Source organism: Lynx canadensis, chromosome E1, assembly GCF_007474595.2.
Source record: "Lynx canadensis isolate LIC74 chromosome E1, mLynCan4.pri.v2, whole genome shotgun sequence".
Classification (NCBI taxonomy): Eukaryota; Metazoa; Chordata; class Mammalia; order Carnivora; family Felidae; genus Lynx; species Lynx canadensis.
The window spans coordinates 49,710,467-49,737,989 of record NC_044316.2 but is presented as its reverse complement, the minus strand read 5'-3'; the positions used below and the strand labels follow the sequence as shown (position 1 = coordinate 49,737,989).

General features: G+C 43.8%; 1 protein-coding gene across 1 annotated transcript in view; it reads right to left on the bottom strand.

The window, feature by feature from the left end:
• The window catches only part of MAP2K6 (mitogen-activated protein kinase kinase 6), a 52,330-nt gene extending 40,859 nt beyond the window's left edge, over positions 1–11,471 (bottom strand). Inside the window, exons 1-3 of the mRNA XM_032591100.1 lie at positions 11,467–11,471; positions 8,352–8,355; positions 3,547–3,613 (exon numbers count right to left, since the gene is read on the bottom strand). The gene's annotated coding sequence lies outside the window, so the exon portion shown is untranslated. The remainder of the gene's footprint in view (positions 1–3,546; positions 3,614–8,351; positions 8,356–11,466) is intronic.
• Between the last annotated feature and the right edge of the window lie 16,052 nt (positions 11,472–27,523).

The following is a 27,523-nucleotide window of genomic DNA, read 5'->3' as shown; positions in this document are numbered from 1 at the left end:
ATGTAATCCACATCAACAGTACAAAGAAGAAAAATCTATGATCGTGCCAAGTGATGCAGAAAAAAGCACTTAACAAAATTCAAAACACATTAACAATAAAAACCTTCAGTACCCTACAACTAGAGAAGAACTTTTCAAACCTCAATCTACAAAACCTACCATCCTGCTTAATAGTTAAAGACTGATCGCTTTCTCTTTAAGAACAAAGCATGGTTGCCTGCTCTCATCAATCTTAAGTGACACAGCATGGGGCATTCTTGCCACTGAAACAAAGCAAAATAGTAATAATAATAATCTTATTCAAAGTTTTAAAAATACAGCTTGCAAAGGAAGAAAGAAAACTGTCTCTATTTTCAGAAGGCATGATCGTCTCCATTGAAAGTTCTAAAGTATCTACAAAAATGCAAAATAACAATAATAATAATAATAATAATCATCTACGAAAACTCAAAGAACAATTAAGTGAATTCAATATGGTCACAGGATAGAATATCAACACAGAAAAATCTATTGCATTTCTATATACTGATTCCTAACAAGTGGAAACCAAAATTTTAAATGAAGTGTCATTTATAATTGCTCTCCACAAAATGAAATACTTGGGTATAAATGTTAACAAACCCTAATGCAGGAATGCGTGGGTGGCTCAGTAAGTTAAAGTTCCGACTCTTGATTTCAGCTCAGGTCACGATCTCACGAGAGTTTGTGAGTTCGAGCCCCTCATTGGGCTCTGCACAGATGGAATGAAGCCTGCTTGGGACTCTCTCCCTCCTTCTCTCTCTGCCCCTCCCCTGCTCGTTCTCTCTCTCCAAAGAAATAAATAAATATTAAAAAAAAAAACCTGATGTAGAGAATAGGTATAATGAAACTATAAAATACTGATGAAAAGAAATCAAAGAAAATCTAGATACTTACAAAATCGACCAGGCTCATGGATTAGGAGATTCAAGTTAGGAAAGATGTCCATTGTCTCTAAATTGATCTATATGTTAAACACAATTTCTACCAAAATCTCAGCAAGTTTATTTGTAGACACAGACAAGCTGATCTAAAACTAATATGGAAAAAATAAAATAAAAAAATAAAACTAATATGGAAACAGAAAAGCACTAGAATAGCCAAAATTATTTTGAAAAACAAGAACAAAGTGTGAAGCAAAGTGTTCTTAAAATTGTCACCAAAAGCATGATCCCTAAGAAGAAAAATTGCTAGACTGGATTTCATCAAAATAAAAGAATGAAGAGACAAATTATAGATTGGGAGAAAATGCTTTTAAATCACATACCTGACGAACTCTTTATGTCTAGAATATAGAAAGAACTCTCAAAATTCAACATTAAAAAAGCAAGCTAATTAAGGAATAAGAAAAGATGTGCACAGACTCTTCACCACTAAAGATACATGGATGAAAAACAAACACCTAAAAATACTCAGCACCATTCACCATTAGAGAAACGAAAATCAGAACTGCAATGATGTATCACTATACATCTATCATAATGGCGAAAATGGAAAATAGTGTTAATGTTGGCAGGGATGCAGAGAAACTGGATTATTCATAAACTGCTAACAATGTAAAATGGTACAATCATCCAGAAAGTACTTTGGAAGTTGTTTCAGAGCTAAAAACAGATTTACCATATGACCCAGCAATTGTACTATTGGACATAGGTCCCACGGAAATGAAGACTTATTTTCAAGCAGGAACTTGTTTTTATCATTGACAGCCCCAAACTGGAAACTACCCATATCTCCTTCAAAGGCTAAAGCGTTAAACATAGTGTGGCATATCCATACCATTGAAGGGGGTCAGCAATAACAAGGAATGAATTACTGATACATGCAACAACTTGAATGAACCTCAAGGAAACTATGCTGAATGGAAAAGCCAACCTCAAACAGGAGGAGATGCATGATGCCATTTATGTAACAACCATGGAACAACAAAATGGAAATGGGGAGCAGATTAGTGGTTGTCAGAGATTTGGGCTGCGGGTTAGAGGTGGGCATGGCTCTAAGGGAATGACGTCAAAGAATCTTACAGTGTTGACATAGTTGAGTATCTTGCTTATGGCTGTGGTTACATAAGTCTACAGATGTGATAAAACTGCATAGAGCCACACACACACACACACACACACACACACACACACACACATGAGTACGTGCAGTACTGGCGAAATCTCAGTGAGTTCTATGATTTGCACCAATGCCACTTTGTTTTGATATTGTGTTGTGTAAGATGTTGATGTTGGGGGGGGGGGACACAAACTAGGGGAAGAGTCCATGGGACTTCCCTGTACATTTCTGTATAATATCCTGTGAATCTACAATAATTTCAAGATGAAAAGTTCTAAAAGTGTATCACGTAGAGTCCAATACAGATAGTACAGGGAAACAATATATTTGACTCTAAACTCTCTAGAAACCAATCAGAGGGGAAAAGTTATTAATTACACAGGTCTTAGGTCCAGAGGAAAAAACAAAAACAAAAAGACCAAAAGAACTAATCTCGATAGCAACGGAAGGAACTTTATCCTGTAGTGCCTCACGAAAGGAATCGTGCAACGTGAGCTTGACCCTTGAACTATGGTGTAGAACCCTGAAGACAAGCCCTCCACTCCGCTCTGCACTTAGGAGATTCTTCAATGGAATGCAATGGCAATAGCCTCGACAAAGTCTTACGGTAGACATGATTTTTACCAGCACATTCCAACACCAGGAGGTGCGCTTACTGATAGGATGGGTCATGGTTAAGTCCAAAACCCTTTTGAAAGGGAGGCACCTTTGCAGAGATGAGCAAAGGCCTTGTAAACTCAAGCTTCAATTGGAATGGCTTTTCTTTCTTTAGGCTTGCTCTGCCCCTCCAATACTCCTGTTATGACTTTTTTCCTTGCAATTTCCATTCCTCCCAAGCAGATGCTTTATAAGCTGGTCATACTTCCAGCGGGACAGGGGGGTACTCTCACTCCCCCACGGAGTGAAAAAGAAATTAAGAGGGAGAGAACGGGAGAGGGTAGCCCGCTTCACCAGGACTCGAGCTCACTTAGGGATCTGGGCCAAAGCCTCTGCTAATTAAAAAAAAAAAAACAAAAAACGCTCCTGTACCTCATTTTGCCCTCTATTTATACGGGATGGGATTTAGGTGTCAGGATGCTGAGTCCTTACCAAATGCCATCTTTCCATCTCAACTCATGTTTTACAGTAGTGGCTTTATACGGGGATTCGCTTGTTGGCCCAAGCCTATATGGAAAAGGCAGAAAGTCCACGTCCAGGAACCTTTCATAAGACTCCATCTGCCAAATGACTTTGTGACACTCAATTTTCTGCCAACCGGTAATGTGAGACATTGAGTTCAAAGTGACCCATTCGATATAGACTGACGGACCTATTCCAGGTCCATGGCTTTCCCCTTTAAAGGGCTCTTCTTTCTAACAATGCTTTCCATAGTCGAGGCATTGCGCACCAGTCCAGAAATGAACCCCTATTCCCAGGAAATCTGTAAAGTGGAGTGTTTGGATTAAGACGATGATCTTGCCAACTTACGTGGAACTGGTCTGAGGTTGTTCAAATGCTTCTTTTGGAATTTTAAGGCCAGGGTTTCGCTTCCTGCCTATGGGGGAAAGACATAAGGATAAGGTTAAGGTCTAAATGACAGCATGAGAGTGGGGACAGAGACTGCAGCAAAGGAAAAGGGCTAGCCTGGGAATGTGTTGCTCTCATCTCCCCATTCAGAACCCCACTTCCCACCCGGGAAGCCTGTGAGTGACAAGCACCCAAGCCCCAGGCGGAGCACAGCTTCCCAAATGCTCTGTGGTCATGGATGAAGTTTTTTGCCACTTATGGGTGAAAATATCCTTATTAGAATGCTAACTCTCTTTACCCAGGAAGACCTGCCCTTTCCTCCCTGCTGAGAGGTGGTCATTCTGAGTTCTTCGTTCTTTCTCATACACAACGATGATGATGATGGTAGATGGTGTCGAATACACATTTTTTTCCCCTTTAATGTCAGTCAAATGTAGTCACCCTCGTCTCAGCATCTTACAACTTTCTAATTTAATCTGTAAACATCTGATAGAGTCAACTCTGGAGGTAAAATAAACAATACTTTCCCACGCTTCTGTCCTGCCCATTTCTCAACCACCTGCCATATAAGCTGAAACGCCTAAAAGACGGAGAGAGTATTTATTTACATTTACCCTGTTCCAAAAAGGAAGAAGGATAATAGATGGGCTCATGCAAAGAGGTTATCGCCTCTTTGGGGGCCAGATGGGAATGTAACCCATGTGTTCATCCCTGGGCTGAAAGTACAGAGAATTTGGCTCAAATAATTGTTGCTGATGAATAAAAAAAAAAAAAAAACAAAACAAAGAGCAGACTGAGAAATGCCACCTCAGGAGGCAGATCAGAGAAAACAGTCTCTTAAGGGCCCAGGATTTTCCTCACCTAAGGAGATTCTGTGCCTCCTTCCTTTCTCTGGTAGGAGAAACCAGAACAGAGCTGGATCAAATGCCCATGGTCCTCCTTTCCTTCTCCCCCCACCCCTGCTCTACATCGCAGGGGTGCACACTATGGCAATGACGCAAGCCCCATAGAGGGTCGGGTAGACACAGACGGACAGAGACTCTCAAGATGCAAAGAAACTTAAGACATCAAACAGTATAACCTCCTGGTAGGAAAATGACATCCAAAGGCTTCCATGATTGCTCAACATCACAGAGCCAGCAATGACCCAGTCGGAATCAGAATCTAGGTCTCCAAAACCCAGATTGGAGCTCATTCCCCTAGTCTACAATGGAAGGAGTTTAGAGATGATGAGAGGAGGGGGGCAGGGGAACATGGGATTATGAGCTTTTAAAAACTTGGCTTACATCTGGTACTTCACTCATTAAGTGACCGCCGGAATCACTGTTCACCTGACTCTCGATATCCTCAACTGTAAAATGGGGAAATAATACCAATACCTACCTTCCTGGGCTGGATAAGAGAACCATGAGGTGTCACATATGAAAGAACACAGACATACCTTAAGTAGCTGTTAATTATAATCATTCAGAGAAAGAATGTGTATAATCTCACTGGGTGTTGTATGGAAACCAATCTGACAATAAATTTCATATTTAAAAAAAATTAGTCATTTAAGGGGCGCCTGGGTGGCTCAGTCAGTTAAGCGTCTGACTCCTGATTTCGGCTCAGGTCACGATCTCACGGTTCGTGGGACCGAGCCCCGCATCAAGCTCTGCCTTGACAGTGTGGAGCCTGCTTGGGATTCCCTCTCTTCCTCTCTGCCCCCACCCCCCGCTTGCACTCTTTCTCTCTCTCTCAAAATAAATAAACGTTTTAAAAAAATCACTTCAGAAATTCATGAGCACAATTGGTCAGATCATCACAGCCCAAGACAATGTGCAATTGAGTCTTCTTTTCCCCCTCTAGGCCTTCAAAGTCCAAAATGAAGATCAATTCTGCCAAGTTGCATAAAGGCAAGAAAAAATATGCTTGGCAGTGGTCAATGCAGAGAAAGCCTTTTGGGTCCACCTTCATTGTAACAGGTCTTCTCGACTCTCTCCTCCTTTGGGCTTACCTATGTGTTTTATAAGACTCAAGACTCACTATTCACCTCCTCCTCCTGGAGTTTGGAAGGCCGCTTAGCACATGTTACTACGTTAGTCAGTTAGGCAACGCAACGAACTGTGTCCATACATATGGGTAGACAATACACAGGGCTGTGATATGTACCAAGAATGTTAAGTAGCTGGATCTGATGGTGAAAATCCAAATAGATGAATGGCCTAATTCCAACAATTCCTATCCATGAGCCTCAGTGAAATAGATAACGATTGCTATTTTAAATGGGATACTCCAGTGAGGAATGAACGGCAAATTCCATTTGTCCAGATAACTACATCTATACTCCAACACAGGCGACAGGTAATTCAGATCTCCCAGCGGCTACAACCCTGTAGCCCTCTCAGTGAAAACAAAATAAAACAAAAGTCAAATACATTTCGCCTGTGAAAAAGGCATGGTAGCCACGTAAGCAAACCAAAAGCAAAAGTTACTCTGAAATTCCTACATCTCTCGCTTCTTCATTTCTTACTCAGCTCTTAAGAAAGATGTTGAGAGAGAGAGAGAGAGAGAGAGAGAGAGAGAGAGAGAAAGAGAGAGAGAGGGAGCTATTTATGGGACAAACTGCCTTTGAAAAAGAAACAGAGCAATGAATCATTCCACCACAGCAATTAATTATTAGCCATTCATTATTATACTATAGCTCAACAAATCATCGAAACGTCTATACAAAGAAAGAGTAATATTACAAGAGAAAGAGGGAGCAACCTTTGGGCACAGAGACTAAAGGAATAAAGGACCACAACAAAAATAAAGTCTTCCAGGTGTGAGAAGAGAAGGCTCCCTCTTCTCTGACAGCAGCCACCGAAACAGTTGCAGGGGACACAAAAGCTGGTTGAATTACGTGGTTGGGATACATCCCGCCTTCATTTCTGATAGTGCATCAAATAAAACAAAAGTCACAGACACAGGCACCAACGTTCCATAATTCACTTACTTGCCCATCACTGAAGGAGGAGCCCAGTAAGAGGCCAGAAGTGACTCTGATGAGGTTTGCAAGGCTGCAAGCAAGACTAGCAGAAGAACACCACACACGAGGCATTCTTTGCTCAGTGCTGAAGACCACACTTCAGCAGAGGCAAGCAGAACTGAACAGACTCCACCCTCCCCAGTGCGGATCGCAGCAAACCTCTCTGAGTTTATTGTTCCCAGCAAACCGCCAACTTCACAGAGAAAGAAGGAAAGTGGGTCCATTTAGACACCAAGGCGTGATGTTAATCATTAGCTAGACTTGGAAGGATAAATCTATAAAGTAATTCTGGCCAGGACCGCATTCTCCAGCCTTTCTACAAATGCCTCTTTCATTTCTTAAAAGGAAGAAAAACAATACATGGTCAGTTTCCAGCTGTGTTTATTTCTAAGCAATCTGTTCCCCCCGCAAGGCTGCCAACACCTGATGCTAATGTTTAACACGTTAAAAAAAAAAAATTAGGCAAGGAGACCATACGAATTAATACAGCTAAGTGCCCAAGTATGTTAAGTGGCTGTCTCTTTTGATAGCCTAAAGCAAAAACAAAAACATAAACGTATCAGGAAATAGGCTCCGTGTGGTGTCACATGGTCAGAACCACCTTCTCAGAGAGAGAGAATTCTGTGTATTCCTGCAGACCTCAACAAACTCTGCCCTCTTACTGGTACAATCTGCAAAGGGTAAGCCTCGTTGGCTTGGCTGGGCATAGGCAGTGCTAGATTACATCAGCCTGTATCACACCCGTCGCTTGTTTTCTTTGAAAACGCAGTCCCGCCACACACACACATTTGCAGAAATTCATCTTAAACCGAAGCCGGGGTCGTTGCGATCCTGGCCCGGAGCAAAATGGCACTGGAGCCTAAAAGCCTTGCCAAGAGCTCGCAAACATTTCCCAGGCCACAGAAATGTTCGCTAGCTTCGGCCATCCTGAAAATGATGGGGTGTACCAGACCTCTTGCTCAGTACCCACGCGGACAGGCTACGCACAAAGAGCTTCTCTCATGTGCTTTATTACATAAAACAGAAGACTGTGCTCCAGTGCCAACCCAAACAGCAAGAGAATCCCACAGGGTCAACAGAAGGTGGCATCGTAAGGATAGGCTGACGCCGAAATATGTGTCAGCTCGGCCGAGGGCTGGGGGTGCGAGGGGGGGCATGATTATGACGGTTTACGGTTATTGACACAGCTTTACAAAAGGATGGCATGGCTTCCAGGGCCAGATTTATTTTAAAAGTCTGTTTCCCAACGTCAATGGGGTTTCCAGCCAAGTCACTGGCAACCTGGAGGCCTTGGCTGCCCTCTCCTTCATACTTGCATCTAGGCTTAAGTCCCAAGGGTAGCTGGCACTGAGATCGGCAGAGAAGTGTCATTAAATGTTATTAAATGGCGATGATCAGACGCAAAGCAACTAATGGAGCAGCGGGAAGGGAGTGCAGGGGGAAAGCTGGCTTTACAACACGGTAGGACGCCGATGCTCCTGTTCCCCCAAACCCCCGGCTCGCACCCACCCCTGAGGCTCTAGCCGGCATGCCGAAGTTCTTCAGAATTACATAAAATTTAGAGAAAGAAAGCCCAAAAAGCTCGTGTTAAAACACACAGTCATTTTGATTTCAAGGAGGGAGGTGGATTTCCCGGGACCTTGCCTTTATCTTTGTACTGCCTCTGCCTAGAAGGCTCTGGCGCCCTTGTGGACGGGAACCCAAACTTCCACATCCAGCTCTCATATCGCATGGCCCACAGAACCCCCTCCCAGACCTTTCTGAACACCGCTTAAGGGTCATGCATCCGGCTTTCACATTCCAGCATCTCACCTACAATGTGAACCTGACTCACTTTACCGAACCCCCGCCGTTTTAGTTTAAAATGTCCGTCCACTCTGTCTCTGTTGGTGGGAATGCAAACTGGTGAAGCCACTCTGGAAGACAGTATGAAGGTTCCTCAAAAAGTTAAGAGGGTTGCCTGAGTGGCTTAGTCAGTTAGGCATCCAACTCTTGGTTTTGGCTTAGGTCATGATCCCGTGGTTGGTGGGACTGAGTCCTGCATCAGACTCTGTGCTGACAGTGCGGAGCCTGCTTGGGAGTCTCTCTCTCTCTCCTTCTCTCTCTGCCCCTCCCCCACTCACACACACACACACACACACACACACACACTCTCTCTCTCTCTCTCTCTCTCTCTCTCAAAATAAATAAGTAAACTTTTTTTAAAAAGTTAAAAATGGAACTATGCTATGATCCAGTAATCGCACTACCTAAAGAATACAAAAACACTAATTCAAAAGGATACATGCACCACTGTGTTTATTGCAGCATTATCTACAAGAGTCAACCTATGGAAGCAGCCCAAATGTCCACTGACAGATGAGTGGATAAAGAAGATGTTTTGTACACACACACACGTACACACACACACACACACACACACACACACACATATACAATGGAATATTATTTAGCCATAAAAAAGAATAAAATCTTGCCATTAACAATGACATGTATGGAGCTGGAGAGTATAATGTTAAGTGAAATAGTCAGAGAAAGACAAATACCATACGATATCACGCATATGTAGAATTTAAGAAACAAAACCAACAAAAGGAAAGAGAAAGAGAGAGAGAAATCAAGAAACAGACACTTACTTCTAAAAAACAGACTGATGGTTACCAGAAGGGAGCTGGGCAGGGGGGACGGGAAGAAGATAAGGGAAACAGATGATGGGGACTAAAGACCACACTTATCATGACGAGCACTGAGTAATGTATAGAATTGTTGAATCACTATATTACACACCGGAAACTAACAGATTAAGCCATTAAAAAAACCGTCCACTCTGTCTCAAACAGATCTGCACGACTGTCTTCCACTTCTATTCCTCATACCATGTCTCACAACGTCACATTATTTTTGTATTTATGTATTTGCTTCTGCATTTATTACTTATTTAGTATTTATCTTCCCAATAGAAGTTCCATTACGGCAGCCATGCCGTATGATGTCTGGTGCCTGCACATCACAAATACTTGTGGGCTGAATATTTGTTCTTTTCTCAACTGTTTTGAACATTAGTATTGAGTGAGCCCTTCAGAAAAAAACCAAAAATAACAGACTGGAGTAGAAATAGCACAAACTTCAACACCAGTAGACCTCATTTTAAATCCCAGCTGTGCCGCTTATTAACACGGTGAGCTTGAAAATATGTCTTAAACCCAGTTTCCACACCTGCAAATGTAAGATGAGAGGCTCAGGTCACGGAGGGACTCAGCTGGCACAAAATACACGAGGATATCTAGCAGGGTCTAACATATAACAGGTGCTCAATATGTACTAGCTTCTGTTCTCCCTTCCATGTTTGTGCTAAAATTTTTAAAATATGAGCTAAATAGAATGTTCCCTGTATGGGGAGCATGTTTCTTCAGATGTCCTCTGTTCTTCCTCTCTTATGTTATTTATATTAAAACTACATTTTTCAAGACGCCTGGGTGGCTCAGTCGGCGAGGCCTCCAACTTCGGGCAGGTCGTGATCTCACAGTTCGTGAGTTCGAGCCCCGCGTCGGGCTCTGTGCTGACAGCTCAGAGTCTGGAGCCTGCTTCGAATTCTGCGTCTCCCTCTCTCTCTCTCTCTGCCCCTCTCCTGCTCTCGCTCTCTCTATCTCAAAAATAAATAAACATTAAAATTTTTTTAATTAAAAAAACCTACATTTTTCAAACATCTCGTTGATTTTGAACCATATTCTCTTGGTTCCCACTGACCATGGGAACTATTTCAGCTCTAGCATTCAGGATCTCTGGAAGCGAGGCCTCAGAATCCGTATCTTTTTTTTTTTTTTTTTTATAAAGGGCTTATCTTTTTTAAGCAGTTTTAAGCTCATAAGAAAATCGAAGGGAAGGGAAGGCACAGAGATTTCCCATATACTCTCTGCCCCCATACGTGCACAGCCTCACCAACATCAACAACCCCCCCCACCAGAGTGATGGGTTTGTCACATGTGATGAATTTACACTGATGCATCATTATCACTCCAAAGTCCACAGTTAACATTAGGGTTCACTCCGGGTATTGTACATTCTATGGGTTTGGACACATGGATACTGACAGGTATACTGATATATATGACATTTACAGATATGCATGGATATCACTACAGTATCATACAGAGTACTTTCACTGTCCTAAAAGCCCTCTGTGCTCTGCCTGTTTGTTCCTTCCTCTCCCCAACCCCTGGCAACCACGGATCCTCTTACTGTCTCCATAGTTTTGCCTTTTGCAGGATGGCATACAGTTGGAATCATACTGACTGGCTTCTTTCACTTGGTGATATTCCTTGAAGGTTCTTCTGTGTCTTTTCATGGCTTGGTAGCTTCCTTCTTGTTAGCACTGAATAATATTCCATTGTCTGGATGTGCCCCAGTTCGCTAATCCATTCATCCACTGACAGGCATCTGTTGCTTCCAAGTTTTGCCAATTATGAATAATGATCCCATAATTATCATTTCATAATATTATGAAAAATAAACATCTGTGCGCAGGTTTTTGTGTGGACACAAGTTTTGAATTCCTTTGGGTAAATAACAAGGAGTGTGATTTCAGGATCATATGGTAAGACTACGTTAGTCTTGCAAGAAACTGCCAAACTGTTTTCCAAAGCGGTTGCGTTACATACTTTTCTTTTTTTTTTTTAATTTTTTTTTAATGTTTATTTATTTTTGAGACAGAGAGAGGCAGAGCATGAACGGGGGAGGGTCAGAGAGAGAGGGAGACACACAGAATCGGAAGCAGGCCCCAGGCTCTGGGCCATCATCAGCCCAGAGCCCGACGCGGGGCTCGAACTCACAGACCGTGAGATCGTGACCTGAGCTGAAGTTGGGCGCTTAACCGACTGAGCCACCCAGGCGTCCCTCTTTTTTTTTTTTTTTTTTTAATCTCTCCAAGTGATTGAAGATTCCAGCCAGGGTTAACAACCCCTTGTCAAGGGTATGTTTAAGTAAAGTGTTTCCTTTTTTTCACCTTTTCTCTCTTCATGAGGACAAGGTCACTCTCCCCTCGGTTCCTGGTCCTTCCCCCATCACCAGTCAGTTCTTTCTGGCCAGTAAGAAATTCCAGATGAAGCTCCTGACCAGGCTCTCTATATCTTCGAGCCAAAACTGTTAATAATTCACCAAAGTAGACATTGCAAGGAACAAAAAGTTCATCAAGCTACAAACTCTGCTCTGAAAGAGTCAGGGGATAAGAAAACCCAGTTCCTGTACTATTAGAGTATTAAATGACAACTGTCACACCATGAATACACAGGAGGTTCAAAGCCGATGAGGGAAATGAAAAACAAATGGTCTCATGGGGGAAGTGATATTTTAGGTGGTCCTTTGATCACTGGTAGGCTTTAAGGGTACATGAGGATTTATTATACAATAGGTCTTCTTTTAACATATTTAAATGTTTTCATTATAAAAAGTTTTTTAAAAAAATAATGGGTAGGATATTGACAACCAGAACACAGAAATGCAACAGTGAGGCTCTAAGCAGAGTGAGCATGAGCTCCTAGTGGTGGAGAGAAGGCACCGTGGTATACTCAGCCAAAGACTGAAAGCCCAAAACTAATAATCTTTAAATTTCATATTTAAGAAGGGAAGTCAGCTATGTTTTTCAGTTGAGGAGGTCACGTTAGGTCATCCACATTTCAAAAAAAATAACGTAACAAGGTGAATCTTACATCTGCAGAATATTTTGAAACTGTGGGACACAGACACACACAAACACACACACACACACACACACACACACACACACACACACCCATATACACACACCTGGGTGTTTTAAGCTTCCAGGTCTCGGCTTATATTTTCCCTGGAATGTTGTCATCACCTGTCTCTACTGGTCAACTTGAACACTCAACTCAGGCATATTCTCCTTCTGGGAGACTTCCATAAACAAACAAAAAAAAAAAATTAGAATAAATGCTCCTCCTCTCTGTGGTCACAGCAATCTGGATGTCTCCTTTCTATACTGATTGACTGAATCCATCTGTTCACCCATGCCTTGCACTCGAATGCCAACTCTTCAAAGCCATCCACCATGTCCTACCCAGGCACGGGGCAAGCAACAGACCCAAGAAGTCAGAGGCAGAGACCACAGCCATCTGACTGATAAATAAGCTACTTAAACTTTATGGAGGGGGCACCTGGGTGGTTCAGTCGGTTAAGCATCTGACCGGCTCAGGTCATGATCTCGCAGTTCATAGGTTTGAACCCCGCGCCAGGCTCTATGATGACATCTCAGAGCCTAGAGCCTACTTCAGATTCTGGGTCTCCTTCTCTCTCTCTGCCCCTCCCCCCTCCTCTCTCTCTCTCTCTCTCTCCTTCAAAAATAAATAAACATTAAAAAAATTAATAAACTTTATGGAGGCAAAACCCATAGGCTCTGGTAATTTACTGGATTAGAGGTGTGGAAGATCAGAAGATAAGCAGTAACAGCAGTAACACTAGTAGTAGTAATTTGGCTTTTTTACACCTAAATGAAATTAAGTGAAAGAAGAAGGTCAAGGCCAGTTGGGATGGGTGGTGGAGAAGGAAGACAATGAGTCCCAATTCTGACAAGTAAAGTCTAAGATGCTGGGGTGGGGGTGGGGGGACTGTGACAAATTTCAAGCAGACAAATGGAGCTTAAGGTGGGGGGTGGGGGGGGGAATATGCACACCTGGGAGTGACCAACAAAGGTAGAGAGTCAAAAACAAAACAAAACAAAACAAAACAAAACAGAGAGTTGGACGAGAGGCTGAGAAACAAAAAGAACAAGAGAATGGAAGGCAGACAAGGCGAGACCATTTTGACAGAATGAGATGTGAATGAAGCATCAGTGAAACACACAGAGAATTGATGGATGTACCAAAGAGGAATAAGCCAATGTGTTCAGAGCAGCACCATCAACTCATTCGGAAATGGCCGTATTTTCAAAGAATGAAAGCACTCAGAAGACTCTCCTTACAACCTCAGGTGATCGAAGCTCTTTTTTTTTTTCAGACTGGGTTGAACTGAAGCATGTTCTCATGTTAACGGTTTGATGCTGACTATGTGTTCTTGAAGGAATGTAAAAGCAAATCACAGCCAATGCCCTTTACTTGTGGTCTGGGCCCCGAGTGAAGGTAGGAGGCAGGCAGTGGTTAGGCGGGGAATCCCCAATGTCTGTGCTCATCTTCCTCATTTATGGGCTGCTTCATTCATGAGTCTCTACTGAAAGGAAATGTAGTCATACGAATGTTAAAGTACCACTTTGAAATAAAAATGTGGCAAGGAGTTGCCGAGAAATTTAGTGACGTGTTTCACCTTTTCAAAATGGTGCACTAAATTTTAGTTTAGGTTTAAAATTAGCACTCATATTTTAGAGATAAATACTGAAATGTCTCCAAATGAAATAATATGGTTGTAGAGTTTGCTTCAAAATAATATGGTGGAGTAGGGGTGGGGAGGGGAGCTATAGATGAAATAAGATTAGCCATGAGTTGGGAATTGTCAAAGCTAAGTGACAGATACATGGTAATTCATTGTCCTGGGTGCCTGTGAATACGTGAAATTTTCCAAAACATAAAGATTTTATTAAATAGCTACTGAACAACAGAAAATTCTCTTTTAATACTTAAAATAGAGGGATAGTGAATAAGAGGGTTGAATTTTTTTTTCCTTGGGAGAAATGGATTATTTTTCCCCCTCTGGTCCAAGGTCATACTTTTAATAGCAATGTGATCACCTCCCTTCTAGCCAAGGAAAACTACAGAGGAGTAACTTTGATTCCACCAGCTGCATGAAGGCTGAGATGCAAAGAAATAACACAGGAAAGTCCTTCGTCTATAATCCTTCTTAGAGTGTTAACCAGTGCAGAGTCCATCCTGCCTCTCTCCTGATTTCACCCCACTTCTCCTCTTGAACTACATTCTACCATGATATCATTTACCCATGAAAGAAGGTACACCTTAAAAAGAAGCATCTGATATTCATCTCTGTAAGGATATATTTCATGACCTTATGTAATGCCCTCTTTATAAAGACTCTTAGAAAAAAATGTGTGTCATCAATAATTAGAAGAGTTGACTTCTTCTGTATAATTGATCAATCTCTCCCTATGGATGACATGAATGTTTTCCTTTTTGTTTCCGTCCTTGGGTTGATGGCTCAAAACCCGGGACACCTGGGTGGCTCAGTCGATTAAGTGCCTGACTTCAGCTCAGTTCATGATCTCATGGCTTGTGAGTTCGAGCCCCGCGTCAGGTTATGCGCTGACAGCTCGAAGCCTGGAGCCTGCTTGGGATTCTGTGTCTCCTTCTCTCTCTCTACCTCACCCCTGTTCACACTCATGTTCTCTCTCTTTCTCAAAAATAAATAAATATTAAAAAAAAACTTTTTTAAAGCTTAGGGCCAAACTGGGACTCATATTCATATTTGTGCCCAAGTAAGTATTTTCTTTTTTTTTTTAATTTTTTTTTGGAATGTTTATTTATTTTTGAGAGAGAGAGACAGACAGCATGAGCAGGGGAGGGACAGAGACAGAGGGAGACACAGAATCCGAAGCAGGCTCCAGGCTCTGAGCTCTGAGCTGTCAGCACAGAGCCTGACACGGGGCTTGAACCCACCAGCCGTAAGATCATGACGGATGTTCAACCAACTGAGCCACCCCGGCGCCCCCCGCAAGTAAGTATTTTCTGTTTGTGTCTTATCTACCCCTTTAATAACATTTTATCATGGAGCATCTTAGATACACGAGAAAGTAAACAAAACAATTATAATCAACTCACATGAACCCATTCCCCAGCTTCAACAAATACCAACTCATGACCAATTTTGTTTCACCTATACCCACCCACCTTCCCAGACAACAAATCATTTTGTACATAAATATGTTACCCAATATCTCCAAAAGAAATTGACTATTAAAAAAAACATAATCACAAAGAGTGTCATCGCATGTGAACAAATAAATAATTTTTCAATATCTACTCAGTGTTCAAAATTCTAATGGTCTCATAAATATCTCAAATAGTGTTAAATTATGTTGTGTTTGAATCAATATCCAAATTAGGTCCATGTTTTATGACTGCTTGATAAAATTTCTTCTGTCTCTCTTCGTCTATAAGCTCCCTCTCCATTTCTTATTATCTGTCCCTCCCTCTACATGAAATTGTTTTGTTGCAAAGATCTGGCCATTTGTTCCATAAAGCTTCCCACTGGGTTCTGCTGATCTTATCCCTTGTTGATTCCCACACTCCTCTGTAAGTTAGAGCTCAATCAGATTCAAACATGACTTTTTTGCTTGTCAAGACTCCCTCACAGGTGACCTCATTTACTTTTTATTTATGCTAAATTGCTGAATTATATGCATCCTAGTAAACTATCTTCAACTCTTAATGGAAAAAGGAAGAAATAAATAAATAATCCCTCAACAACACTCCGTATTCAACAAACTTTTTAATCTTTGTCAGTTTGATAAGTAAACAAGAGTACCTCATTGTTTTTAATCACATTTTTAAAATATTTAGCACAGTTAACAAATATATTAACAAATATTTTTGTATGTCTACTGATATCTGTGTTTGTCTATGAACTGCCCATTCAAACTATTTGCTCATTTTTATATTAGTATTATTATTATTATTTTATTTATAAGAGAAGACATTGCCCCTTTGGAAGTTTGTATTGGAACACACACACACACACACACACACACACATACACACACAATGTTTGGGCTTTTCTCCCCTTTCGATTATACAAAATTTAAAATCTTTACATTCCTTTCTGTCCTCTGCGTTTTTTAAAAAACTTTTTAATGTTTATTTATTTTTGAGAGAGAGAGGCAGAGTGTGAGGAGGGGAGGGGAGAGAGAGGGAGACACAGAATCCGAAGCAGGCTCCAGGCTCTGAGCTGTCAGCACAGAGCCCGACGCGGGGCTCGAACCCACAGACCGTGAGATCATGACCTGAGCCAAAGTCAGACACTCAACTGACTGAGCCACCCAGGCGCCCCAGTGGCCTCTGCCTTTTTATAAGGAAAGAACATTGTTTCCTCTTCCCCAAAACCGCCTGTTAGATAGTTGTCCCAATGCCACCTGTTGATCTGTCCCTTTGTTCCTCCATTAATCTTCTATACCTTTTTAACATGTATACCTCTTCTATAAGTTCATTGGCTTCCATGTCAAAAAATAATTAAATGTAATGGTCACTGCAGACATCTTCACTTGATCCTGACTCGAAGAAAACTTCTAGCCTTCCACCTTAAAAAAAGTATGCTTGGTTTAATTCATTCGTAGAAGTATATAACTGTTCACATTTTAGTGAGGGGAGTAGGCTACCAAAGGTTCCCAAGATGTGCCCGTATCCTAATCCTTGGCACCTGTGAATACTACCCTAGCAACACTTTTGCAGATGTGATTAAATTAAGGATTTTGAGATGAGGAGATTATCCTGGATTATCCAGGTGGGCCCTGCAGGCCATCAGAAGTGTCCTCATAATGAGAGGAAAGGGGAGGTTCAGCTTGCCCAGAGAAGATGGAGGCAGAGACTGGAGTAAGGAAGCCACAGTCCCAGGCATGCCGGCAGCTCCCAGAAGCTACACAAAGCAAGGAAAGGATTCTCTCCCATTCTCTCCCAGAGCCTCTGGACGGAGCCTGGCCTGCCCACGCCTTGATTTCAGACTTTGGCCTTCAGAAGTAAGACAGAATAAGTTTCTCTTGTTTTAAGCAACCAAGTTTGCAGTAATTTGTTACAGCAGCTGCAAGAAACTAATACAGCGAATTATTAGAAATGGACACTGAAGTTTATCAAATTCTCTTTCAAAACTTAGCCAGTGTCTCTCCTACCACACCCAAGCTGCCCCACTCTCTACCAAATAGATTTCTTACTTTTCTGTCTTTTCCCCTTCTTTTCCCCTTCATTTTCATTCCCTTTATTTCCTTATTAACTGCTTCTGCTGCAGGACTTCCAGAGCATCCTGTGATCCTACAATCCTGGTGGTCATAGAAACACCTAGAAAGCCTTGACAATAAAAGGGGACAAAACAAGCGACACTGAGAAGCTAACTGCAAACTAGAAGGAGTGGGTATGGGTAGACGGAGCCATCCCACTCCTCGGTGGATGCCCTTTGCTGGAACAAAGAAGGAATGAATGCTGAACTGGAAGGCTTCCAGTTCTAACTGGATGCCATCTCAAAAGAAAACTTCTAAGAAATGCAGCCCTTTCTCCAGGCCTGTGGCTCATTCTGGAATCCCTTATGCCCCCTGCCAACAAGAAACAAGAATGTAAAGAAACCGTGGCCAAAGCAACATCAAAAAACTATGTCAGGATCCTTCGCCGTGCAACTCTAACCTTCCAGCCTGGAAAAAAAAAAAAAAAATCAGTATAATCCTTTGCACTAAGGTTGCTTCTGCAATGTCTAAGTCACCTTTGTTTTCCAGGGAGGATGGTCGGTCTGAGAGTCCTGTTTTGCAAACCCCTGGGCACACTCCTCGGTAGAGGTTCACGGCGGTCCGTTAAAAAACAGAGACCAAGAAATAGCTTTGAGAACACCACGAAATTTAAATGTGATTTTCCAAGAGGAGAATGCTAACATACAAAAGCAATCAACTTAATTCCAAAGCAGAGTTTTTGATGTGAATCTACTCATATTTCAATACTATGTCAGATCCTGTGGGACCCTTTAGGGAAAATTCCACAGTGCCATTGAAAGACTTCAGGCCCTCAGTTTCTAACTCTGGATAAGCCATTGTCACCGTAATTAACAATTATTGCTTCAGGCAGCACTATAACTCAAGGTGTCAAAAAAAGTGGAGTTCTCTAGTCTTGGGTAATAAGTCTAGAAATTGTTCCAGGCAGTCAGTCACCGTGAAACATGTAAATCAGTTAATGTCCAAGACTCAGGACCCAAAAAAGTATATAACTTCCTTACCGCACCAGGAGACTGTTCCACCTACCCACGTGATCAGAAATGGGAGTGAAACGTGTAAATTTAAAGAGACTCTGTGAGGTCTCTTACACACTGTTCTCTATACAACTTCCCCGAGCCAGCTTTAATGGCTCGTGAGAAGGTATTAATCTAAGCCTCATCCTTAAAATGGGAATATCTGTATCTCACCTTGGTGGAATGACACAGGCTAAGCAAAACATATGCAGGGCCAGTGGACACAACTGTGTTGGATAATTGAACGCTGAAAATTGCCATGTCAGGCTACTCTACCATTTTTGGCAGGTGCGTTCTTTTTTTTTTTTTTTAATTTTTTTAATGTTTGTTTATTTTGAGAGAGAGAGAGAGAGAGAGAGAGGGAGGGAGGGAGGGAGAAGCAGAGAGAGAGGATCCCACGCAGGCTCCGTGCTGTCAGAGCAGAGCCTGATGCTTGGGCTCAAACTCACCAACCGTGAGATCATGACCTGAGCCGAGATCAAGAGTTGGACGCTTAACTGACTGACCTGCCCTGGGGCCCCTAGGTGCTTTCTTATTAACAAGTAACTGCTCATTAGAATAATAATAGCAACTAATATTTATTGAGAATTTATTACATACAGGCATGGTGCTCAGGTTCACACATAAGCTCTTAATTTAATGATGAGTACAACTGCACGGGATGAGTATTACTTATTCCATTTCAAGGCCCTTGTCCAGACACGTGGAGCTTTACAGATGTGAGCAGTCGGCTTTCCTATTAAATATAATGATATGCAGTCCTTCAATTGCAATTACTTTTCGTCTCAAGTCTATTTCCATTAGCTCGTAGAGGGATTATTGCCGACCCGTGTCTGGGCTCTCTCTAAAATCTGGGATCCGAAAGTAACAGTTCTGGGTTAAATCCCCTGTGCAGACTTTCTACCCCGATGCCCAGACTTCTTGAGATAACACACGTAGGTTACAAAGCTGTTTACCAGGAACCACTGTGACCTGACCTAAGGCCTACCAGGAGATCAAGGCTCAGTCGAAAAGCTCTATTGTCATGAACTTTGTCCAAGATATTTTATTTAACCTCTCTGGACTGTAGTTCCCCTGATGCTGAAATGGAAAATATTCCATCGATAAAACTAGCTAATCTTCTCATTAAATGGAGCTCTGGTATTTGGAGGAACACGATACCAGTTTCATAGACAATGTCATAAAGTTGTCTACCGTGTGATAGTTCTGTGGTATGTTCGTAGACCAGCACTCCTTCCCTAAGGGGGTTCTGATAAAATTGATAAGCCTGTCTCCTACCTGACATAAATTGCTTTAGCGGGAGGCTAATGGCCAAGTGGCTATTTAAAAGCTGTCACTATGGCTTCTGTTTGCAAAACACTGTGTTAGTGCAACTTGGGCTGTGCGGGGACGCCCCTCTCTCAATACAAAAAAAAAAAAAAAAAATGGTGGGTGGGGGCTTTCAGTCCATTAATGGACTCCTTGATTGGCTCATCCTGATGGTTGAAACATCTCAGCCTGATGTTTCTCCCATTTTACCAGAAGATTCACCAGTTCTGGGCTGGACTAAACACTCAAGGTCACCGAAACCCTTAAATCTGATCATATTCCAAACACCCCAACACTCAACATAAAATAAATGCACAAAACTAAATATATTCCAACCAATACCTTGGGGGAATTTTCTATGATGGAAGAACTCCTGGCTCTGAGTAACGGTGGTACTTTTTCTCCAGGAAACTGCCCCCTTCTGCAGTGCTTAACAAATAAACCAACCAACAATCAACACTCTCACTGCATCTGGCCACATAACCAGAATGAGAGTCCACTAGGGGTTGTCGGGCCTCTGGAACAATGCCTGGGAAAACCATTTGGAAAATCTGCTTTCCATCTTGCTGAAACCCCATTTCTCTCTCACATCCATAACTGTCCTAGGTAGGATATGCTCTAGACTTAATTTTAGCACAGGACTCCCAACTCTGTAACTCAATCTCTTTGTCAAAAGGACACATCAATGAAAACAGGAAAATACACAGACTTTGCAAAAAAAAAAAAAAAAAGGTAACTGTGGGCGGGGAGACAACACATAGTATATTGAGGAAGAAATAAGAATCTAAGGAAAGTTTGGGAGTTTGGGTTCTTTTGTGCATTTGTTACCACTTTCTAAATACGATGGGAAATTTGAGCAGCTGTCTAGCTGAGAAAAGAAGCCAATGGGGAAAGAGACAAAGAGGCCAGAGAAGTACACAGAAATGATGGGGCAAAATTCCCAACAGGCAGCGTGGGATCAATAGCACAGTGGAGAAGGCTGGACTCAGAGAAAGGAGTGGAGGGTCTCTCTTTACCATAAAGAAGGAAGAAGGGCATAAATAGTGACAACAAAGAGAAAATTCAAGGGGCGCCTGGGTGGCTCAGTTGGTTAAGTGTCCGACTTTGGCTCAGGTCAGGATCTCATGTTTGTGGGTTCAAGTCCTGCAACAGGCTCTCTGCTGTCAGCACAGAGCCCGTTTTGGATCCTCTGTGCCCCTCCCCCCAACCCCTTCCTCTCTCTCAAAAATAAATAAACATTAAAAAAAAAAAGAAAATTCAGTGTGAAGGGAAGTTGAGAGAGGCACTCCGTATTGACGTATAACAGGGTGTTCTGCCAAGATTTCCCATGGGGTCCTAGGAAACACGGAGCCAAGAAACATTAGAAACAGCCAGAATAGGTCGGCAAAGAAGTTCCTGTAGTTTCGAGTGAAACTTTACCACATACCCTTGCAGTATATAAGCTCCCGAGGAAGTAGCTAATGAAAAACATAAGGGAACATTCCAAAAGACCACTCAACTATGTAAAGCTAAAGTAGGTATGATCTATAACTTCCTTATTTCCTCCAAGAACCTCCTCCATTCCAAAGTGGCTCATCATAAAACCTGGAAACAAACGAGTCAGAAGTGGTGCTCAGCTCAAGAACTATCCATGAGTCTCAAAGCTCACACGTGGGGAGTATGTTGTAGATTTCATCCTTCTAGAGAATTCAGCAAGTCTGTTATTAAAGAGCTCGAATTCTTTTAAAAATTTTTAATGTGTTTTTATTATTTTTGAGAGAGGGAGAGAGACAGAATGTGAGTGGGGAAGAGGCAGAGAGAGAGGGAGACAAAGAATCTGAAGCAGGTTCCAGGCTCTGAGCTGTCAGCACAGAGCCCGATGCGGGGCTTGAACCCACGAACCGGGAGATCATGACCCGAGCCGAAGTCAGTCACTTAACCGACTGAGCCTCCCAGGTGCCCCTATCTATTTAAATTGTACAATTTGAGGGGCGCCTGGGAGGCTCAGATGGTTAAGCATCCGACTTCGGCTCAGGTCATGATCTCCCGGTTCCTGGGTTCGAGCCCCACGCCGGGCTCGGTGCTGACAGCTCAGAGCCTGGAGCCTGCTTCGGATTCTGGGTCTCCCTCTCTCTCTGCCCCTCCCCCACTTGCGCTCTCTCTCTCTCTCTTTCAAAAATAAATAAACAATAAACAAACAAAGAAATAAATAAATTTGTACAATTTGATGGTTTTCAGCATACTCACAGACTTGTGCAGCTATCACCACAATCAATTCCCTAATATCTCTCACCCACAAAAGACACATCATACCCGTTAACCATCATGGCTTATTTTCCTCCAAGGCCATCCCTCCCTCTGGTCCTAGGCGATCACCAGTCTAAATTCTGTCCCCGGAGACCTCCCTATCCTTGACGCTTCGGATAAATGGAATCCTACCCTCTGTCGCCTCCCCCTTGTGTGCCAAAGACTGTGTTCTCTGAAGCTAAACGCTTTACTGCGTCTCCCAATGGTCTCAGTCTCCACAAGCCGTTGGGCCCAAAGCTTTGCTCTCTGCAAAGCTTGAAAGTAGGACGGTCCCAGGGGGTAAGGCTGCGCAACGAGTCGCGTTCTCCCTGTGTGCCAAGTTGCAAACAGGTTGAGGCTGGTGGGAAGAACGGAATGTCCCATGACAAAGAGGAGGGGCACAGAGAGAGTCACAGGCAGCAGGAGGAGCTGCCCGTGCTGGGGAACGAAAGTGAAAGAGCATGAAGGAGCAGACAGAAATGCAAAATGCTAGGAAGTGAGACTAAGTCCTTCGGCATGCTTAGCTTTCAGGACTAGAAGCCCCGTGAAGGGCTGGACTGGGTCTTGCAAACGATTTGATTCCTACATGTTATAAGCAAACAAGAGAACATTCAGCGTGGGGATATCAGGTTCACGCTCCCGATCCTCCTGTATCGGGGAGGGCGGGGGGAGAGCAGGCAGCCAAGGATGTGTACAAAGCGATGTTATGGAAGGTAAAGGCACATGTCCCGGGCTTGGCTCCCCAAATATTATCACGGTCAGTCAAGCCCTGTTACATAAAGCTCCAAGAAACTGTTCAAATTCTCCGGCGGTACTGAAATTCTGTAATATTTAAGACCGCCTGGAAAAAGTAAGCCGTTAACTGGGGCTAAGCCTTTTTTTTTTTTCTTTTTTTATATATCAAATAAGTAGCTAGGGCTATGGGATTAGCTCTCTTTCCACAGACAACGCAACCTGTTCGAAATATTTTGGCAGAGGCTGGAATCACTGGAAACACCAGGCTTCCCGCTGAGTATTTACGTGACCACATGCTTTTTCAGTGAACTAAACACTTTTACAAGCACAAGTTGAAACACAGCTTGCTCTGACCTCGGGAGAAAAGTGGAGACATGAACACTCAACAGGTAGCTCAGCTCAAAACCCTTCCCGGAGTCTTTATACTCAGAGCCTAAGAAAACTCCCCTCTGTGGTAGCTGGGTAGCTGGCCGACGGATGCCTCCCAGCTGGCACTGGCACAACAGGGGCCAATGTCTTACCCAAGGGGCCACGTAAGCTAATGATGTCACCAAGAAGGGAAATGAAGAGATTAACACATGCCGCTTCCGTTCATTCATCCTCCCCTCAAATATTTACTCAGTCCCTACTACGCATCGGCACCAAGCTATGCCCTGAAAGTAAGACGGTAATCAGAGCTAGCCCCCTGCTCCTGCCCACCCCACTCTCCAGTATGTCTTTTCTGGAATGATGAAGTTACACTGGGATACTCCCAGTGGCTCCAGGAAGGACAGAACTATGGTCACTTCCTACATGGCCTAAATGAGCCGGGCGGTGGGGACAGGAGAAAACCAGGCAGCCCCTGTGGTTAATTCCCAATGTTTGAGGAAGTCTGTCTCTGCCTCCTTCCTAACTGCCAGCCAAGTATAATTCAAATTACTCAAGCTGGCATTCAAGAGCCTTCCCTAGTTGTGCTGTCTACTCCTGCCACCTCTAAGAAGTAACTAAGACCCAGCCTGACAGAAGCCATTGCTCTTTCCTTGAACACACCCAACCTTGGTCTTGACCCTTCGTCTGGCCATGCTGCTTCTGCTTCCTGTGCAGTGCATACACACAGTCCTCTGCCCACGAAGAGCTCTTCTGCCCACGTTTTGGTCCAATGACTTCTTCCTACCTACTCATCCCTCACCTCCCATCTCCTTCCCTTCCCCTCCACCCATAAGACTAAAAAGCTATCCGTGGATCTTCTGCTCTTCACAGGCAGGAGGTAGGTCACCAACATTTACCCCAGGCCCAAAGCGAGGAATTTAACCGATATCTCCCTCTGCTAACCCTCCCGAGTGCCTAATGATTTGTTGTCCTCAATGCACAGCTGAGAAACTGAACTTTAGAATGGTTAGGTAAATACTCCAGGGCATCACCGCTAGATAAGAGTGGAGCAGATTGTGTTCTGCTCCAATCCTGAACTGCCCTCACTCGCCCGTTTGGAGTGCAGTGCGTGCAGAGGACAACTCGAGCCCTGCCCCCCTTCCCTGATCTGGCTTTCCAATTCAGCCCAGGTTCTGGCCACTTCCACACTGATGCGACCTGGCAGTGCCGCGTCTTTTATTTTTTAAGATGTTTTCTTTTTTCTCATATTTATTTATTTATTTTGGGGGGGGCGGGGCACGCAGAGGGAAGAAGAGAGAGAGGGGGAGATTATTCCAAGCAGGCTCTGCGCTATCAGCACAGAGCCTGACGCGGGGCTTGATCCCACAAACTGTGAGATCATGACCCGAGCTGAAATCAAGAGCTGGAGGCTTAACCGACTGAGCCACCCAGGCGCCCCAACGGTGCCTCATCTTTAGTTGCACCAGATGCCCTCTTCCCGTCTCTGGATTCCTACTCTCAGAGTCCTCTGGCTGACAGAATCTGCTGGGCTTGCTGACGTGCAGAAGCTGAGGTCAAAGCCTGTGGGGCCACCTGCGATCAGTGAACAATGATGGACAGGAACTGAGGAATAAGCCCTTTAGTCCCATGGGCACGGGGTTCTGAGAGACATTTCTCAAGGCTCTTAGAAGATCCAATGGTATTAAACATCAGTTGCCCCAGCAGTGACCGCTGCACGGGCTTTTCCCTCCCTCCCCGTCCCGTCTACCTTGTCCGTCCTATTGACTGAGATACAGGGACAAACACGTCTCTTGCACACAGGCGTCTATTTCGGGCTCTGCGTTCAGAGGCGGCAGGTAGCAGAACTATGAGCCAAAGCAGGGGAGGACTCAGCCGCAGTGCGGGCTGTCAATCTGCCCTGCCCCTCGGGCCACACGAATCAGAGATCCCACGGTGCTTGAAGTGACTGGGAAGGACGCATGTCTCACCTGTGGATGTCAGCTAGCTTCCTCCTCTCAGTCACTCCGGTGCCGGCACAACGCACCCATGAACGGCCTGGCCCTGGTGGCAGGGATGGAGGCTACACATGGGCCCAGCAGCGTGGGCTTCCTCCGACCAATGACGTAGCCATTGCTCCTGCTAAATGTCCGGCCAATCAATAGCAGAGACAGACGCTAATCCCTCCAGTATACCTTCAAGGATGGCAGCCGGCCCTTTGGTGGAGGGTCGATTTTCACCTACCACTTCTACCCTGGAGGTGAGGAGGAGAGAGTAATTCATGGTTACTGGAACTCAGGCCCACCGACTCCAAATACGGGTTTGCCTTCTCCGCAAGCACAGCATCCAGGGACCTAAGAAAGCCTAACCTACCAGCACGGCATGCCACATCATATTGTTGCAGACCAAGGGACTGATTTATGTCAAAGGAGGCATGACGATGGGTGCATGACCGAGGAATCCACTCGTTGGATCACAAACCTCATTGTTCCAAAGCAGCCAGCTTAACTGAATTGTGAAATGGCCTTTTACTCAGGAACCAGCAGAGTCAGGGCAGTAGCACACCAACAGCCTGCTCTTCCAGTGTCACCTAGATCCGTGCCCCACCCCTCGAATTTCTGGAAGGAAACTCGTTTGCCTTCAGAGTGGGCAATGGCGTTGAGATCTGAGGACGAGGAGTGTTCGCTGCTACTTGAATATCATCTCTTCTTGGCCATTTTGCCGCTCAGAGGTGGGAAATATATAAATGTGGGTACATATATACACCCATGCGTTAAAAATACACGTACGTGGGGCGCCCGGGTGGCTCAGTCGGTGACGTGTCTGACGTCAGCTCAGGTCATGATCTCATAGTTCATGAGTTTGAGGCCTATATCGGGCTCTCTGCTGTTAGCACAGAGCCCGTCTCAGATCCTCGGTCTCCCTCTCTCTGTGCCCTTCTCCCACAGTCTCTGCCTCTCTCAAAACTAAATTAACATTAAAAAATTAAAAATACGCATATGTGTACATCCGTACGCGAACATACATACGTACATCCACGCACAGAGTTTAGAAGTCGTGAATTCATACAAAGGTGGCCAGTTCCAGTCCATCCGCCCAGGGTTCCTTTTGCTTTCTCTCATTTGCTCAGTCCTATAACACATCTAAAAGAGTGTCAAGGCAGCTGCCTCCATACCATTGTGTGTTTTTCATTTTAAGAGTAAAATTTTAATTTTGACACAAAGCTCCCCAGCAGAATTTCACTCCTGCTTTATTTGCCAGCAAAGTATCACACCCATGTCAGAACCAATCTCTGGCAAAGGACGTGGGACCACCATGATCAGCTTCGACCAATCGTCCTCGCCACACCTCCACTCCTGGGGCTGGGGTCAGGGTCTCCCCTCAAGTGCATGGTCACGTGGAGGAGGGTGAGATCCTCAAGAATATAGGGTTTCTAGTAGGCAGAAGGAAGGGGGCCGTGGAGTATGGATATTAGGGAGGCAACCAGCTGTATCCGCTATATTAACCTACAATCCATAGAGCAGACGAGGTGACTTAAATCCTCTGAAATAATATGCAAACTTCTTTGTGTGCGCACATGCGTAGTTTTCAAGGGAGAGGATCCTCGGTCATCATCATTTCTCAGAGGGCTCAGGTGCCCAAGAAAAGACTAGAACCATTTGATTTTAAGCTGGCAGGAGCACCTGGATGGTTCAGTTGCTTAAGCGTTGGACTTTGACTCAGGTCATGATCTCGCCGTCTGTGAGTCTGAGCCCCGCGTCGGGCTCTGCACTGAGAGCGTGGAGTCTGGAATCTGCTTCAGATTCTGTGTCTCCCTCTCTCTCTGTTCCTCCCCTGTTCATGCCCTCTCTCTCTCTCTCTCTCTCTCTCTCTCTCTCAAAAATAAATAAGCATTAAAAAAAAATTTTTTTTATACTGGCACAGTCTTCATCTTCCATTTACAGGGCACAAGAGGTTTCCAGGAACTTAGACCCTAATTCAGAAAATGCAAGGGTTTCCCCAATCTCATTTGCTACATTCCTGCCCCTAAGGCAGAAATCAGAAAACTGCACGGCCTTTGTCAAAATACAAATGTTTGTCTCAATTTGAGTCCTCCTAGAGTTCGTTCCTAGAGACGGACTTTTCAGGCTTCTAGGGCAATTAAGGGGCACTAAATCTCCTCCACATTAGACATGCTGGCTTTAAACTTCCAGTCTTCTAAAGAAAAAAGGGGACCACGCGGGAGTCTCCAAAGGAACAAAGGGAGCAGAAGTGCAAACCACCATAAAAGAAGAGAGTCCGTGGTTTAGGAGCCAAAGAGCAAATGTCAAGGCAGCTTGTCAGTGTCAGTGTGTTCTC